The 12,844-nt window shown below is 41.4% G+C and overlaps 1 protein-coding gene and 1 long non-coding RNA gene across 2 annotated transcripts in view; one reads left to right on the top strand and one right to left on the bottom strand.

The window, feature by feature from the left end:
• The window catches only part of LOC129020630 (uncharacterized), a 56,054-nt gene extending 46,166 nt beyond the window's left edge, over nt 1-9,888 (top strand). The window contains exon 3 of the long non-coding RNA XR_008495870.2: nt 8,457-9,888. This is a non-coding gene — a long non-coding RNA (uncharacterized LOC129020630). The remainder of the gene's footprint in view (nt 1-8,456) is intronic.
• LOC129020614 (zinc finger protein 492-like) overlaps nt 1-12,844 on the bottom strand; it is a 33,458-nt gene that overhangs the window by 14,798 nt on the left and 5,816 nt on the right. The window lies entirely within an intron of this gene.

Here is a 12,844-nt window from a genome sequence, read left to right as displayed (position 1 = left end):
TGCTGGAGCCAGGGATGCTGGACTGCTTGGTCCCAAGAGGTGTCCCCTACAGCCTAACACACTGGCTGTGCCAGACTGCAGCTACAGCACCTCTTCAGGCCTGACCCTGACCTATCCCTCCTCACTGTGTGGGGCCACCCTGCAGGAACTCCAACAACTCCAAGGGCTCAGGGACAGAACTCTGATCTCCCTGGGCCTGAGTCCCTAGGGGGAGAGGTGATCACAGTCTCTGCGGACCAACGGACTTAGCTTTTCCTCCCACCAGTTCTGAGGAATCCAAGCAGCCCAGAAGAGTGAGTTCAACCCAAGTGAAGCATACCCCCTCCACCAAGGGACAATAAAAGTGCTTCATTAAATGGGTCCTGTTCCTTGTGCCACCCAACTGGGTGAGATACTCCAACTGGGGTTGTCAGACACCCTATACAGCTGTGTTCCTACTGGCATCAGATTGGTGTTCCTTAAGGTCAGAGATCCCAGAGGAAGGAGCAGGCACCCATCTTTGCTGTTCTCCAATCTCCTTAATATCTCCAGGTTCAGGAGTGAACCAGATAAATAGGGCCTGAAGTGAACCCCCAGCAAACCACAGCAACCATACAGAAGAGGGACCTGACCATTGAAAGAAAAACAAACAGAAATGAACAACAGCAACAAAAAAGTCCCCACAAGAACGCCATCCAAGAGTCAGCAGCCTCAAAGATCGAAACTAGACAAACTCATGAAGATGAGAAAGAATCAATGAAAAAAACACTGAGAACCCAAAAGGCAAGGGTGCCTCTTCTTCTCCAAATGATTCCAATGCCTCTCTAGCAAGGGTGCAGAACTGGACGGAGAATGAGATAGACAAATTGACAGAAGCAGGCTTCAGAAGATGGGCAATAACAAACTCCACTGAGCTAAAGGAGCATGTTCTAACCGAATGCAAAAAACCTAAGAACCTTGATAAAAAGTTAGAGGAGCGGCTAACTAGAATAAGCAGTTTACAGAGGAACATAAATGACCTGATGGAGCTAAGAAACACAGCATGAGAACTTCATGAAGCATACACAAGTATCAATAGCCAAACTGACAAAGTAGAAGAAAAAATATCAGAGTTTGAAGACCACCTTGCTGAAATAAGGCATGCAGACAAGATTAGAGAAAAAAGACTGAACAGGAATGAACAAAGCCTCCGAGAAATATGGGACTACATAAAAAAGCCAAACTTACGATTGACTGGAATACCTGAAGGAAAGGGGGAGAATGGAAACAAGCTGGAAAACACACTTCAGGATATCATCCAGGAGAACTTCCCCAATTTAGCAAGACAAGCCAACATTCAAATTCAGGAAATACCAAGAACACCACTAAGATATTCCACAAGAAGATCAACCCCAAGAAACATAATCATCAGATGCTCCAAGGTTGAAATGACAAAAAAAATGTTAAGGGTAGGCAGAGAGAAAGGCCAGGTCACTTACAAAATAAGTCCATCAGACTAACAGTGGACCTCTCAGCAGAAATTCTACAAGCCAGAAGACAATGGAGGCCAATATTCAACATTCTTAAAGAAAAGAATTTTGAACCCAGAATTTCATATCAAGCCAAACTAAGCTGCATGAGTAGAAAAAGAAATAAAATCCTTTCCAGACAAGCAAATGCGGAGGGATTTTGTCTCCACCAGGCCTGGCTTGCAAGAGCTCCTGAAGAAAGCACTAAATATGGAAAAGAAAAACTGGTACCAGCCACTGCAAAAACACACCATGAAGACCAATGACACTATTAAGAAACAGCATCAACTAGTGTGCAAAACAACCAGATGCCATCATGATGACAGGATCAACTTCACACAGAACAATACTAACCTTAAATGTAAATGGGCTAAATGCCCCAATTAAAAGACACAGACTGGCAAATTGGATAAAGAGTCAAGACCCATCAGTGTGCTGTATTCAGAAGACCCATCTCATGTGCAAAGACACACATAGGGATGAAGCAAAATTTACCAAGCAAATGGAAAGCAGAAATAAGCAGGGGAGGGAATCCTAGACTCTGACAAAACAGACTTTAAACCAACAAAGATTAAAAAAAGACAAAGAAGGGCATTACTTAATGGTAAAGGAATCAATTCAACAAGAAGAGCTAACTATCCTAAATACATAAGCATCCAATGCAGGAGAACTCAGACTCATAAAGCAAGTTCTTAGAGACCTACAAAGAGACTTAGATGCCCACACAATCATAGTGGGAGACTTTAACACCTCACTGTCAATATTAGACAGATCAACAAGACAAAAAATTAACTAGGATATTCAGGACTTGAACTCAGCTCTGGATCAAGTGGACCTAATAGGCATCTACAGAACTCACCACCCCAAATCAACAGAATATACATTCTTCTCAGTGCCACATGGCACTTTTCTAAAATCAACCACATAATTGGAAGTAAAACACTCCTCAGCCAATGCAACAGGACTGAAATGGTAACAAACAGTCTCTCAGACCACAACACAGTCAAATTAGAACTCAGGATTAGGAAACTTACTCAAAAGCACACATTTACATAAAAAATGAACAACCTGCTCCTGAATGACTCCTGAGTAAATAATAAGGCAGAAATCAAAAGTTCTCTGAAACCAATGAGAACAAAAACACAACATACTAGAATCTCTGGGACAGAGTTAAAAGGGAAATTTATAGCACTAAATGCCCACATCAGAAAGCTAGAAAAATCTCAAATCGACACCCTAACATCACAATTAAAAGAGCTAAGTCGGGGAACGGTGACTCACGCCTGTAATCCCAGCATTTTGGGAGGCCGAGGCAGGCAAATCACCTGAAATCAGGAGATCGAGACCAGCCTGGCCAGTATGTCAAAACCCCATCTCTACTAAAAAATAGAAAAATTAGCCAGGTGTGGTGGTGGGCGCCTATAATCCCAGCTACTCAGGAGGTTGAGGCAGGGAGAATTGCTTGAACCCAGGAGGCGGAAGTTGCAGTAAACCAAGATCATGCCACTGCACTCCAGCCTGGGTGACAGAGCTAGTGTCCATCTCAAAAACAAAAACAAAAACAAAAAACAAAAAACTAAAGGAGCTAGAAAGCAAGAGCAAACAAATCCAATTTCAAAAGCTAGCAGAGGACAAGAAATAGCTAAGATGAGAGCAGAACTGAAGGAGACAGACATGAAAAACCCTCAAAAAAAAAAAAAAAAAAATCAATGAATCCAGGAGCTGTTTTTTGAAAAAATTAACAAAATAGGGCCAAGCGCGGTGGCTCACGCCTGTAATCCCAGCACTTTGGGAGGCCGAGATGGGGCGGGGCGGGGGGATCACCTGAGGTCAGGAGTTCGAGACCAACCTGGCCACATGATGAAACCCCATCTCTACTAAAAACACAAAAATTAGCTGGGCATGGTGCCACACACCTATAATCCCAGCTACTCGGGAGGCTGAGGCAGCAGAATCGCTTGAACCCGGGAAGTGGAGGTTGCAGTGAGCCAAGATTGCGCCACTGCACTCCAGCCTGGGCGACAGAGTGAGACTCTGTCTCAAAAACAAAACAAAACAAAACAAAACAAAAATTAACAAAATAGACTGCTGGCTAGACTAGTAAAGATGAAAAGAGAGAAGAATCGAATACACACACACACACACACACACACACACACACACACACACACGAAGGGGTGGCCTACCCCTCCACACCTGGGGGTGTTTCTTGTCAGGTGGAACAAGAGACTTGAGAAAAGAAAGATACACAGAGACAAAGTATAGAGAAAGAAAAGTGGGCCCAGGGGAACGGCGCTCAGCATACGGAGGACCTGCGCTGGCACCGGTCTCTAAGTTCCCTCAGTATTTATTGAACATTATCTCTACCATCTCAGAGAGGGGGATGTGGCAGGACAATAGGGTAATAGTGGGGAGAGGGTCAGCAGGGAAACATGTGAACAAATGTCTCTGTGTCATAAACAAGGTTAGAAAAGGTGCTGTGCTTTGATGTGCACATACATAAACACATCTGGTGCGTTAAAGAGCAGTATTGCCACCAGCATATCTCACCTCCAGCCTTAAGGCTGTTTTCTCCTATCTCAGTAGATAGAACATACAATCGGGTTTTCAACCGAGACATTCCATTGCCCAGGGACGAGCAGGAGACAGATGCCTTCCTCTTTTACTAATCCTCCTCAGCACAGAACCTTTACGGGTGTGGGGCTGGGGGATGGTCAGGTCTTTCCCTTCCCACGAGGCCATATTTCAGACTATCACATGGGGAGAAACCTTGGACAATACTTGGCTTTCCTAGGCAGAGGTCCCTGCGGCCTTCTGCAGTGTTTTTGTCCCTGGGTACTTGAGATTAGGGAGTGGTGATGACTTTTAACAAGCATGCTGCCTTCAAGCATTTGTATAACAAAGCACATCCTGCATAGCCCTAAATCTATTAAACCTTGAGTCGACACAGCACATGTTTCTGCGAGCACTGGGTTGGGGGTAGGCTTATAGATTAACAGCATCTCAAGGCAGTAGAATTTTTCTTAGTACAGAACAAAATGGAGTGTCTTATGTCTACTTTCTACATAGACACAGTAACAGTCTGATCTCTCTTTCTTTTCCCCACAACACACACACACACACACACACACACACACACACACACACACACACACACAAAGGGGCTATCACCACAGAAATACAAACTACCATCAGAGAATACTATAAACACTTCTATAGAAATAAGCTACAAAATCTAGATAAAATGGATAAATTCCTGGACACATACACCCTCCCAAGACTAAACCAAGAAGTCAAATTCCTGAATAGACCAATAACAAGTTCTGAAATTGAGGCAGTAATTAATAGCCTACAAACCAAAAACAGCCCAGGACCAGATGGATTCACAGCCAAATTCTACCAGAGGTACAAAGAGCAGCTGGTACCATTCCTTCTGAAACTATTTCAAACAAGTGAAAAAGAGGGACTCCTTCCTAACTCATTTTATGACATCAACATCCTAATACTAAAACCGGAAAGAGACACAACAACAACAACAACAACAAAACTTCAGGCCAATATCCCAGATGAACATCGATGCGAAGATCCTCAATAAAATACTGGCAAACCAAGGCCGGGCACGCTGGCTCACACTTGTAATCCCAGCACTTTGGGAGGCCGAGGCGGGCAGATTACCTGAGGTCAGGAGTTCGAGACCAGCCTGGCCAACATGGTGAAACCCCGTCTCTAATAAAAATTAAAAAAAAAAAATTAGCTGGGTGTAGTGGCAGGCACCTGTAATCTAGGCTACTTGGGAGGCTGGGGCAGGAGAATCACTTGAACCCAGGAGGCGGAGGTTGCAGTGAGCCGGGACTGCACCATTACACTCCAGCCTGGGCAACAAGAATGAAACTCTGTCTAAAAAAAAAAAAAAAAACTGGCAAACCGAATCCAGCAGCACATCAAAAAACATCCACCAGGCCTGGCGCAGTGGCTCACACCTGAAATCCCACCACTTTGGGAGGCCGAGGCAGGCAGATCACCTGAGGTCAGGAGTTCAAGACCAGCCTGACCAACATGGAGAAACTCCATCTCTACTAAAAGTACAAAAAATTAGCCGGGCGTGGTGATGCATACCTATAATCCCAGCTACTCAGGAGGCTGAGGCAGGAGAATCACTTGAACCCAAGAGGCGGAGGTTGCGGTGAGCCGAGATTACACCATTGCACTGGGCAACAAGAGCGAAACTCCGTCTCAAAAAAGCAAAAACAAAAACAAAAACTTATTCACCACAATCAAGTCGGCTTCATCCCTGGGATGCAGGGCTGGTTCAACATATGCAAATCAATAAACATAATTCATGACATAAACAGAACTAAAGACAAAAACCACATGATTATCTCAACAGATGCAGAAACGGCCTTTGATAAAATTCAACTTTCTTTCATGTTAAGAACTCTCAATAAACTAGGTGTTGATGGAACATATCTCAAAATAATAAGAGCTGTTTATGACAAACCCACAGCCAATATCATATTGAATGGGAAAAAGCTGGAAGCATTCTCTGAAAACTGGTACAAGACAAGGATGTCCTTTCTCACCATTCCTATTGAATATAGTATTAGAAGTTATGGCCAGGGCAATCAGGCAAGAGAAAGAAATAAAGAGTATTCAAATAGAACAAGAGGAAGTCAAATTCTCTCTGTTTTCAGATGACATTATTCTATATTTAGAAAATTCCATCATCTCAGCCCAAAAACTCCTTAAGCTGATAAGTAACTTCAGCAAAGTCTCAGGATACAAAATCAATGTGCAAAAATCACAGGCATTCCTATAAGCCAACAATAGACAATCAGAGAGCCAAATCATAAATAAACTTCACAACTGCTATAAAAAGAATAAAATATCTAAAAATACAGCTAACAAGGAATGTGAAGGACCTCTTCAAGGAGAACTACAAACCACTCCTCAAGGAAGTAAGAGAGCACACAATCAAACGGAAAAATATCCCATCCTTATGGACAGAAGAAATCAACATCATGAAAATGGCCATACTGCCCAAAGTAATTTACGGACTCAATGTTATTCCCATCAAACTACCACTGACATTCTTCACAGAATTAGAAAAAAAACGACTTTAAATTTCATATGGAACCAAAAAAGAGCCCATATAGCCAAGATAATCCTAAGCAAAAAGAACAAAGATAGAGGCATCACACTACCTGACTTCAAGCTATACTACAAGACTACAGTAAGCAAAACAACACGGTACTGGTCCAAAAACAGACATATAGACCAATGGAACAGAAAAGAGACCTCAGAAATAACACCACACATCTACAACCATCTGATATTCAACAAACCTGACAAAAACAAGCAATGGGGAAAGGATTTTCTGTTCAATAAATGGTCCTGAGAAAACTGGCTAGCCATATGCAGAAAACTGAAACTGGACCTCTTCCTTACACCTTATACAAAAATTTACTCAAGATGGATTAAAGACTTAAATGTAAAACTCAAAACCATAAAAACCCTAGAAGAAAACCTAGGCAATACCATTCAGGACATAGGCATGGGCAAAGACTTCATGACAAAAATGCCAAAAGCAATTGCAACAAAACCCAAAATTGACAAATAAGATCTAATTAAACTAAAGAGCTTCTGCACAGAAAAAGAAACTATCAGCAGAGTGAACAGGCAACCTACAGAATGGGAGAAAAATTTTGCAATCTACCCATCTGACAAAGATCTAATATTCAGAATTTACAAGAAACTTTTAAAAATTTACAAGAAAAAAAACAAACAATTCCATCAAACAGTGAGCAAAGGCCGGGCGTGGTGGCTCATGCCTGTACTCCCAGCACTTTGGGAGGCCAAGGTGGGTGGATCGTTTGAGGTATGGAGTTCGAGACCAGCCTGGCCAATATGGTGAAACCCCACCTCTACTAAAAATACAAAAATTAGCTGGGCGTGGTGGTGGGTATCTGTAGTCCCAGGTTCTTGGGAGGCTGGGGCAGGAGAATCGCTTGAACCCAGGAGGTGTAGGTTGCAGTGAGCAGAGATCGTGCCACTGCACTCCAGCCTGGGAGACAGAGTAAGACTCCATCTCAAAAAAAAAAAAAAAAAAAAAAAGTGGGCAAAAGATGAACAAACACTTCTCAGAAGGCATTTATTCAGCCAACAAACATGAAAAGAAGCTCAACATCACTGATCATTAGAGAAATACAAATCAAAACCACAATGAGATACCATCTCACACCAGTCAGAATGGTGATTATTAAAAAGTCAGAAACAATAGATGCTGGTGAGGCTGTGAAGAAATAGGAATGCTTTTACACTGTTGGTGAGAATGTATACTAGTTCAACCATCGTCGAAGACAGTGTGGTGATTCCTCAAGGATCTAGAACCAGAAATACCATTTGACCCAGCAATCCCATTACTGGTTATATACTCAAAGGAATATAAATCATTCTATTATAAAGACACATGCACACGTATGTTTACTGCAGCACTATTTACAACAGCAATGACATGGAAACAACCCAAATGCCCATCAATGACAGAATGGATAGATTAAATGTGGTACATACACACCATGGAATACTATGCAGCCATACAAAGAAATGAGATCATGTCCTTTGTAGGAACATGGATTAAGCTGCAAGTCATCATCCTCAGCAAACTAACACAGGGATAGAAAAGCAAAAACTGCATGTTCTCACTCGTAAGTGGTAGCTGAACAATGAGAACACATGGACACAGGGAGGGGAATAACACACACCAGGGCCCGTTGTATAGTGGGGCGCAAGGGGAGGGCACCTAGAAGATGGGTCAATACATGCAGCAAACCACTGTGGCACACATATACCTATGTAATAAACCTGCACATTCTGCACATGTATCCTGGAACTTAAAGTAAAATAAAGATAAAATAAGTATTCAATATTTCATCAAGAATGCCATTTTTTCTCTTTCTCCTTCTTTTCTAGGATTCCTTCTCAGATAAGATTCTGTGGACAAATTACACCGCATCTTAAGACTATGCCTTGAAAGGTGTCAGCACCACATGTTTTCCTGCTACCACCACACCCACAGGCAGAAGACCCAAAACAGAAAAAACTCCACCCATTTCTGTACTTTATAACAGAAGAGATTCAGCAACAATGAGCTGCTCTACAGATATAAAAATACAAGTTTCTCCTTTCCTGTCTTCAGGTGCCCTCCCCTGCCAGCAATTTCTGCTACAGTAATAAAAATATGAGCCACACTGCCCTGTCCCTATGAAACCCCCAAAAAAAGAGGCTCTAGCACTACCCTTTAGTGCACAGGTGAAACTTAACTCTCATAAATGTATCTTGAACCCCGTATACTTGATTCTGGCCACAACTTAAGAGTCACATGAGGCAGTTAATTAAAATAACATGAATGCTTCCACCCAGAACATTAAACAGAACCTGTGGGAAGGGTACCAGTAAAGGGAGTTCTGCAAACTGGCCATGTGATTGTAATTAGCAGCCTGGGCTTATAACCACTTAACTAAGCATTGCCTCTCAAGCTTTATTGAGCTTATAAATCACTTGGTAATGTTGGTCTCAATCTATGTAATGTGATTCTGCAGGTATGGAAAGGTCCATGAATGGGTGTTTTAAATAAGTCCCCTGTCAATGCTGATGATGCTCCCGCTAGGCTCATTATTAGCATTAGTTAGAGAAAGCAGGCACAGCACAGAGTCCCTTACACTTGGCACTCTTGTTACAACACAATTACTTCTGGAACAAATGAAGACAACCAATCTCCATCTTAAAGTATCATAATCTTTGTTGGCTTTTTAAAGTTTACAGAGAAAACAGAAAGCAGCAATATCTGACTGAGTCTGCACTTATTTATTTTTTTTATTTTTATTTTTTTGGGGATAGAGTCTCACTCTGTTGCCCAGGCTGGAGTGCAGTGGCGAGATCTGTGCTCACTGCAACCTCTGCCTCCCACGCTCAAGCGATTCTCCTGCCTCAGCCTCCCGAGTAGCTGGAACTACAGGCATGCGCCACCATGCCTGGCTAATTTTTTTGTTGTTGTTGTATTTTTAGTAGAGACAGACTTCACTATGTTGGTCAGGCTGGTCTCGAACTCCTGACCTCAAATGATCTGCCTGCCTCGGCCTCCCAAAGCACTGGATTACCGGCGTGAGCCACCACGCCCAGACCTTTGCTTTTGCACTGTAACTACTTCAGCTTGCAAATAAGTACCTTGGATAATAATCAAGTTTCTGTCAAAGGAACTTACTCTGTATCTCTTAGTATTTATCATTCTGTATTGCTAAATTTAATTCTACCTTTGTGTCCAACTTTCAAGTGCTCTTAAAATGAGCTTTACTCTGAACAAATCTGTGTGTACTTTTAATGACCGAAAATTAAAAAAATAAACCTTTGCCAAAGCAAAAACAAAGCAATGAATCTCAAGTTACAAATAAAGACAATCCTGAGTCAAAAAGAATGACAAGGCCGGGCGAGGTCACTTACGCCTGTAATCCCAGCACTTTAGGAGGCCAAGGCAGGTGGATCACGAGGTCAGGAGATCCAGACCATCCTGGCTAACATGCTGAAACCCCGTCTCTACTAAAAGAACAAAAAATTAGCCAGGCGTGGTGGTGGGTGCCTATAGTCCCAGCTACGCAGGAGGCTGAGGCAGGAGAATGGTGTGAACCTGGGAGGCAGAGCTTGCCCTGAGCGGAGATCATGCCATTGCACTCCAGCCTGGGCGACAGTGCAAGACTCCATCTCAAAAAAAAAAAAGAATGACAAAAGGTTTATTTAGCTGTTAATATAATATACGTATATTTCAAAAAAGAGAAAAATACCTACATATAATCTAAATGCTTTAATAAAACAGAGATGAACAAAATATCCTCCCTTATTTTCAAGTATGTGAATAAAGCCTCTTATTTTTAATTTACATTTTCTCCTAAGACAACCAGGTCACTGGACATGTTCTTGACTCTTGGACATCTGAATTGTGAACTTGAAAGAATGTTTATGGTAAAAAAGCAGAAGAGAGAAAGGTGTTATAATAAATCTATGGGGGCGTGGCCGGGCGCGGTGGCTCACGCCTGTAATCCCAGCACTTTGGGAGGCCGAGGTGGGCGGATCACGAGGTAAGGAGATCGAGACCATCCTGGCTAACACGGTGAAACCCCGTCTCTACTAAAAATACAAAAAATTAGCCGGGCATGGTGGCGGGCGCCTGTAGTCCTAGCTACTCGGGAGGCTGAGGCAGGAGAATGGTGTGAACCTGGGAGGCGGAGCTTGCAGTGAACCGAGATCGCACCACTGCACTCCAGCCTGGGCAACAGAGCAAGACTCCGTCTCAAAAAATAAAAAAAATAAATAAATAAATAGATGGGGGCACATAAATAAATGAACTTGTTAGAGACCCATGAAGAGAATGAGATACTGACACAATAATAGTGGGAAACTATAACACCCATGGGCACTAATAGATACATTATTGATGCAGAAAATTAACAAAGATATTAAGACCTAAACTCAACACCTGACTAAACAGTCCTAATAGACTTCTACAAAATTCTCCACCTAAAAACAACATAGTATACAGTCTTATCATCACGTGGCACATACTCTAAAATTGACCACATAGTCAGAAGCAAAACAATCCTCAGCAAATTTAAAAATTCCAAAATTGTATGAACCGCACACAGAGGCCACAGCTTGATAAAAATGTAATTCAATACAAAGAAAATCACTTGAATCATACAATTACATGCAAATTAAACAACCTGCACTTGAATTACTTTTGGGTAAATAATGAAATTAAGGTAGAAACCAAGAAGTTCTTTGAAAAAAAATGAGAACAAAGATACAACATACCAGAATTTTTGCAACACAGCTAAGGCAGTGTAGGAGAAAAAAATTATAGCATTAAAAGCTTACATTGAAAAGTTAGAAAGACTTCAGTTTAACAACCTGACATCATAAATAAAACACTGAGAGAAGCAAGAGCAAATCAACCCCTAAGCTAGCAGAAGAAATAACCAAAATCATTTCTGAATGGAAGGAGATTTTGACATGAAAAACTATACAAAAGATCAACAATTACAGGAGTAAAATTTTTTAAAAAATAAAAATAAAATACACTACCAGTAAGATTAATGAAGAAAAAGGAAAAGATCCAAATAAACACAATTAAAAATGACAAAAGAGACATTACCACTGACCCCACAAAAATATATTGAAGTCTACTATGAACACCTCTATGTACACAAACTTGAAAATCTAGAAGAAATGGAAAAATTCTTGAATAAATATATCCTCTCAAGACTGAACAAAAAAGAAATCAAAGCCCTTAATAGATAAATAACAAGCTTGAAAACTGAATTAGTAATAAATAGCCTACCAACTAAAATAGGCTAGGACCAGATAGATTCACAGCTGAATTCTAGTAGATGTACAAAGGACAGCTGGTACCACTTCTACTGAAAACTAAATTCAAAAAACTAAAAACAAAAAACTATTCCAAAAAACTAAAAACAGCACCATTCTGATACCAAAATCTGACAGAGACAAAACAAAAGAAGAAAACTTTAGACCAATATTCTTGATGAACATTGATGCAAAAATTCTCAACAAAATATTGGCAAACCAAATTGAGCAGGACATCAAAAACCTAACCAACTATGATCAAGTAGAGTTTATTTTGGGGATGCAAGGCTAATTCAACATATATGAGGTGGGGCGTGGTGGCTCATGCCTGTAATCCCAGCACTTTGGGAAGCCAAAGCAGGCAGATCACCCAAGGTCAGGAGTTCGAGACCAGCCTGGCCAACATGGTGAAACCCTGTCTCTACTAAAAATAGAAAAATTAGCCGGGCGTGGTAGCAAGCACCTGTAATTCAGCTGCTCGGGAGGCTAAGGCAGGAGAATTGCTTGAACCCAGGAGGCAGAGGTTGCAGTGAGCTGAGATCACGCCATTGCACTCCAGCCTAGGCAAGAGAGTGAGACTCCATCTCAAAGAAAAAAAAAATCACACGTGAATTAATAAATGTGATTCATCACATAATAAGAACTAAAGACAGAAAGCACAAAAGTATGTCAATACATGCAGAAAAGGCTTTCAATAAAATTTAACATTTTTATGTTAAAAAGCCTCAACAAACTAGGGATGGAAGGTGCATACTTCAAAATAATGAGTTATCTATCACAAACCCACAGCCAACATACTGAATACAGATAACCTGGAATCATTTTTCTTTGAAAACAGGCATGAGACAAGGATGCCTCCTCTCAACACTCCTATTCAACATAAAATTGGAAGTCCTGGCTAGAGCAATTAGGCAAGATAAAAAAAAAAAGGCATACAAACAGGA

The sequence above is a fragment of the Pongo pygmaeus genome, chromosome 20 (assembly GCF_028885625.2).
Source record: "Pongo pygmaeus isolate AG05252 chromosome 20, NHGRI_mPonPyg2-v2.0_pri, whole genome shotgun sequence".
Classification (NCBI taxonomy): Eukaryota; Metazoa; Chordata; class Mammalia; order Primates; family Hominidae; genus Pongo; species Pongo pygmaeus.
Note: the sequence above shows the minus strand (reverse complement) of the source record. Positions and strands in the feature narration are given on the sequence as shown.